We start from the raw sequence: 6,411 nt of genomic DNA on the forward strand, positions 1-6,411 counted from the left end.
CAATCCTCCCCACTGTACTCCAATGTAGCAAGCTTACTGTAAGAAGAGTTCTTCAGTGTTGGTGTCAGAGTCTGCACACTCATTCCCAAAGTTCAGTAAATCTTCTGTAGTCTAATTTTTTCCATTAAAGATTTCTTTATTAGGAGAAATGCACAGCATCCATAGTTTGTTGAGTCTAAGCCTACAAAGCAAAACCTTCCCTTTTTAAGCCCATTTTCCCCCCTTCTCCTTTCTTTTCCCGCTTGAAATTCCTCGCACCTTTCTCCTGGTCTCACGGTTGCTTCACCTTGTTGGCGCCTCTGTAGAGATAACAGCAGCACCTGGCTTGGTATCTTCCTCCCCACTTCTCCTAACTTCAATGGCAGGAACAAGCAAGCGGGCCTGCAATTAACATTTTAACCATTTAACTGTTTAGTATGCATTGCCAGTCTAAATTAAAAACAACTATGGTTTCTAGCTTGCGTAGATCCTGACATGCCGCCTTCCAACAGGATGTTTTCACATTCGAAAGAGAATCTGAAAACAAAATATATATACAATGGTAGTTTACATACATATTTCTTAATAGTTTGAGTAATATATTACATAGTACTATTTAGGCTTATTTGGATATTTTGAATGAAAGTCAGCAATGAGTTTTGGTGCTTTTACGTTTGTATTATCCACCCATTCATGATGTGTTTTTGGGAAATGTTTCCATTGGACCAAATATTGTAGTTTGCCTTTATATTTTCTAGAGTCTAATACGGATTGTATTTCAAAATGGCTTTGCCCTTCAATCATAATAGGGTTAGGAGGTTGTTTGGTTGGGTGCCATGTACTTGAGTCTTTGAACGATTTTAACAGATTAGCATGAAAAACTGGATGTATGTTTCTGTAATGTTTTGGAAGAGTTAATTTAAAAGCAACAGGACTGATAATTTTTTCAATGGGGAAAGGCCCAACGAATTTTGGGCCTAGTTTTTTACATGGTTGAGTAGTTCTTAAGGTTTTGGTAGAGAGCCAGACTTTGTCACCCACTTTCCAAGGGGGGGTTGCAGAACGTTTTCTATCAGCAAATTTTTTATGTTGGTTTCTGGCATTCTGTAGTGATTTAACAGTTAGAGGCCATAGTTGTGTGATATTATTGATCCATTGATCAGCTGAAAGTTCAGGAAAATCTTTCAAAGGCAGTTCTGGAAAAGGCAAGAAGTCTTGTCCAGTAGCTATCTTATAAGGTGTAAATCCAGTACTTTGGTGTACAGTATTGTTGTAAGCAACTTCAGCAAAGGGTAGAAGTTCTGATCTATCATCTTGTTGGTGATTAGTAAAACATCTTAAGTAATATTCTAATAATGAGTTCAATTTCTCAGAAGATCCATCCGTCTCCGGATGGAAACTGGAACTCAGGGCTTGTGTGGAACCAATTAAAGTAATAAATTCTCTCCAAAATTTGGAGGTAAACTGTGGCCCGCGATCTGAAATCACCCTCTTGGGGGCACCATGGAGGTGGTATATGTTTTGAATAAATAGTTTGGCCAGTTTTTTAGCGTTAGGAATTGAAACACATGGAATAAAATGTGCTTGTTTAGAGAAAAGATCAATGACTACCCAAATAACAGTGTTGCGATTACTTTCAGGTAAATCAACAATAAAGTCCATAGCAATTTCTTTCCAAGGTTGTTGAGGAGTAGCTACTGGTTGTAATAGTCCCAACGGTTTTCCTCCTCTCTTTTTTGAAATGGCACATGTAGGGCATGTAGACACATATTCAGATATGCCCTTTCTCATAGTAGGCTACCAAAATTGCCTACGTAATAAATATAAAGTTTTTATAAATCCAAAATGTCCAGATGTTTTGTCATCATGGCCCCTTCGCAAAATGTCCTTATGTAGCGAAGATGGTACATATAATTTGTCTCCCATCCACCAGGCTTGTTGTTCATGAGTTAAAGTATTTTTATGTTCCTGGAACCATTCATCTGAATCCAATGCTGCATTTATTTTTTGAAGCAGTTTGTTAGTAGGTGTTTGTTTAGTAGTTCTGGTTTGAGCTCTGGTAAGTGCTACTGAGCCTGGTTGTGATTTAGGAATGACTGGTGTGACTATCTGCTCTCGTTGGCTGTTATGCTGAGGCAATCTGGATAAAGCATCAGCCAAAAAGTTTTTCCCTCCAGGGATAAACTTCAGTGTAAATTTGAAGCGGCTGAAAAATTGAGCCCAGCGAACTTGTTTAGGAGAGAGCTTTCTAGGTGTTGTGAGAGCTTCCAAATTTTTATGATCGGTCCAAACCTCGAAAGGATGGGGCGAGCCCTCCAGGAGGTGTCTCCATGTCATTAAAGCCCAGCAAACTGCAAAAGCTTCTTTTTCCCAAACAAGCCATCTCCTTTCGGTTTCAGTAAATTTGCGGGAGATATATGCACAAGGCTTGAGTGACCTCCCGTCATCTTTCTGAAGCAACACTGCTCCTATGGCCACATCAGAAGCATCAGCTTGAATTACAAAAGGTTGATCAGGCTCAGAGTGTTTTAGAATTGGTTCAGCAGTAAATAATGCTTTCAAAGCTTCAAATGCTTTTTGGCACTCATCAGTCTATATTAATGGGGCCCCAGGCCTTTGAGCTTTTGGTGTTCCTTTACCTTTAGTTTTTAATAAATCAGTTAGAGGCAGTGTCACTTGTGCAAAGTTTGGAATGAACTGGCGGTAGAAATTAGCAAAACCCAGAAAGCTTTGCAATTGCCTTCTAGTTTTGGGAGCTTCCCACCACAGAACATCTTTTACTTTGGAGGGGTCCATCTCAACTCCTGCATGCGATATGCGATACCCCAAATAGTCCACTTGTTGTTTATGGAATTCACATTTTGACAATTTGGCATATAATTGGGTATCCAGCAACTTTTTATACACATTACGAACCATTTTTACATGATCTTTCAAGTTATCAGAATAAATGAGAATGTCATCCAAATAAACCAACACTCCCCGATACAGATATTCATGGAGCACCTCATTAATTAGTTGCATAAATACCCCAGGAACCCCCGAAAGCCCGAAGGGCATGACTTTGTACTCATAGCAGCCAAAAGGGGTGCTAAATGAGGTCATCCATTCGTGCCCTTCTTTGATGAGCACTCGAAAATATGCATCTCTTAAATCCAGCTTGGTAAAGATTTTCCCCTTAGATAAATGTGCTAACAAGTCTTTCATTAGGGGTAATGGGTACTTGTTTTCTTTGCAAATAGCATTGAGCCCCCTATAGTCAGTACAAAGTCTTAAACTTCCATCTTTTTTCTCCCGAAACAGAACTGGTGCAGCCATCTGTGATTTAGCAGGTTGTATAAATCCTCTTGCCAGATTGGCATCTATAAACTCCCTCAAGGTTGCCAGTTCCTTTTGGGTCATAGAGTATGTTTTTTTCTTTGGGAATTTAGCCCCTGGTTCAACTTCAATAGCACAGTCAGTGTCTCTGTGGGGAGGCAGTGTGTCTGACTCCTTTTTGCCGAAAACTGCTTTTAAATCCCTGTGGGGTTTTGGAATGTTCTCAATTGATTCAGAGTCCAGGCTTTGGGGCAGGACACTGCTGCTTGCAGCTGCTGCCACCCCGCCTTCCCCTGTTGGTGGGTCAGAACCCAAATAAGTCCCATCCACAAACTGCATTCGCCCTGTTTTCCAATAGACTCTAGGGTCCCACCTTTTTATCCAGTTTGCTCCCAGGATCGGGGCATAACTTCCCAAAGGAGCCACTAAGCATTTAAGAGTCTCTCGGTGGGTTCCCACTTACAGTTCAAAACGTTCAGTGCGGTACTGCACAGCCCCTCTCCCTGCTTGAGATCCATCCAACTGGTTAAATACTATGGGGGTTTTCAATTTTTTCACTTTTAGTTCTAAAGCGTTGACAAGAATTGGGCTGATTAAACAGCGTGAGCAGCCTGTGTCCATTAACGCTGTTAGCGTAGCTCTGCGCTCCGTTCTGGGTGCTAAGATAAAAGATACCACTTTTATGGTGGTAACACTCATCCCTTTGTCCTCATCGGAGTCGTCGTCGTCCGTCGTGACTGCCATTTTATCAGGACCCCCCCCGGGTTGGGCAGCGGGGTTTTCCTGCTCTTTCGCCACTGATCCTTCTTCGTAGAGGATGGGATCTGGGAATGGCGGCTCCGTTCCCCCAGCTGCGGATCCCCTCTTCCCTTTGCAAGCTGTGGTTTTTTGGGCAGCACCCGGGGTTTTCCGCGGCTCCTGCGCACACGCAGGCATCGGCTTGGTACAGGCTGGCGTGAAATGCCCCAGTTCTCCGCAGCGAAAACAGACACATTGCCTTGCCGCTCTGGGAAAACTCGTCTCCTCCTCTCGCTTGACGGGCGCACCACTCTGCTGCTTGAACGCTGGATCAACGGCCATCCAATCAGCCTCCACTTGTGCGGCGTGCTCCACCCATCCCTCAACGGTATGTGGGTTTCCTCGCGAGTAAGCTAGCTGCCACAAATCACGGCGCAGCCCTTGTTGAAAGCAGGAAACTTTAAACACCTCAGGCCAATATGGGAGCTTCCCCGCGAGGCTCCGGAACTCTAGAGCATATTCGCCGATGTTCCGGGGTCCCTGCCGTACTTTAACTAATTGGGAGCAGGCCCTCGTGGCTGCTCCCGGGTCTTCAAACCTCCTCCTCAGGGCTGTTAAGAAACGGGCGAGGTTGTGGAGTTTGGGTGCTTGGGCTTCGCGCATTTTGATCAACCATTCCCCCGCCTTTCCAGAAAGCGCCCTGCAAACATAGATCACGCGTTCCCTGTCGGTGGCGAATAGATGGCCAGTCTGCTCCATGCACAGGGTAACGTAAGCCATGAAACTGGCCAATTCGTTCGGATCTCCACTGTATTTTTCGCGTAACCCCCAGCGCTTGAGGAGGGCGTCTTGGTTGCCTTGGGGGGGTGCGGGCAGCAGTTGGACACCAGGAGGATGCACAGCCAGCGCGGCTGGAACCGGCGGAAGACCCGGGGCTGCAAGAGCTGCTGGAGCTGGCATCACAGGGGGAGGGGGGTGGCTAGCCGTGTGGCTCCCAATCTCTCCTCTCCATACTCTTGCTCTGCCTCGGAGCCCCGGAACATACCTGAACGCCGTATCAGGTCGCCCATCCCTCTCATCTCATCGGATCATGCTGTATTCAGCTTGCAACAGGCTCATGGTTTCCTCTAAGGCTCCCATCCAGGTGGATTCTATTTGGCCAGTAGTCATGGACCAACGCTCCTTGGGCTCCATCCCTAGGAATGACGTTTCCCTGAACAGCTCTTCCGGTTCGATACCTGGCTTTGCGCCGTTCGGGGTCACTTGCCACAGGAAGGCGTGCAAAGGTTGTTAGGGTTTCCTCCGCCTCTTCGCAACCCCCAACTGCTCCTCGGTCGGCACTCGGCTCCTCCATCCCGGCAGCAGCTGGGCTTCCCGGGCGCTTGGTATGAGAGATTTCCACGGCAGGTTTTCCCTGGGTAAATCCCTCACTTGCAATTGTGTAGACTCAACAAAATGTCAGAGTCTGCACACTCATTCCCAAAGTTCAGTAAATCTTCTGTAGTCTAATTAGTTCCATTAAAGATTTATTAGGAGAAATGCACAGCATCCATAGTTTGTTGAGTCTAAGTTTATAAAGCAAAACCTTCCCTTTTTAAGCCCATTCCCCCCCCCCCTTTCTTTTCCCGCTTGAAATTTCTCACGCCTTTCTCCTGGTCTCACGGTTGCTTGACCTTGTTGGCGCCTCTGTAGAGATAACAGCAGCACCTGGCTTGGTATCTTCCTCCCCACTTCTCCTAACTTCAGTGGCAGGAACAAGCAAGCGGGCCTGCAATTAACATTTTAACCATTTAACTGTTTAGGATGCATTGCTAGTTTAAATTAAAAACAACTATGGTTTCTAGCTCGCGTAGATCTTGACAGTTGGGGCCCACTACTTAATCTCCAGGCCTGCTATTAGATTGTATAAATCTTTCTGGTGACACTAAAAGGTCAGAACCAACATTTGTTGATCCATGTTTTCCTATCTTGGGGGATTTAATACTGAAATTGGCAGGATTCTTCCACCTGGAGGCATGGTGCAGGGGAGGGGCTAAGATGGTAGATCCTTAAAACTGCCTAACTTGCCTGCAAAAATTGCACTGCCCCAAAATCACTAAATTTTGGCAGCATGGTCTTAGTGCTTTGGGGGCTAAGATGCCCAATCATGTTTCATTGGTTTTGACTCCACATCTCATGAAACCTGTCCCAAAAGGATAATTATGCAAATCATATTTGGATCTGTCATTCCATTCCTTATAGCAGATCCACAGAGAGCCATGCTCTATGTGGGTTTTCTAGAGGCCAATCTGAGAAACATTGATGGATTGTGTGCATTGTTGGTCTACTCCAGCAGAACACTTGCTGTACCCTTGATCTGCCTTAGATAACTGTTTG

This window comes from Python bivittatus, unplaced genomic scaffold (genome assembly GCF_059951505.1).
Source record: "Python bivittatus isolate LINGU-HERP-01145 unplaced genomic scaffold, Pbiv_v1 ctg000700_np1212, whole genome shotgun sequence".
Classification (NCBI taxonomy): Eukaryota; Metazoa; Chordata; class Lepidosauria; order Squamata; family Pythonidae; genus Python; species Python bivittatus.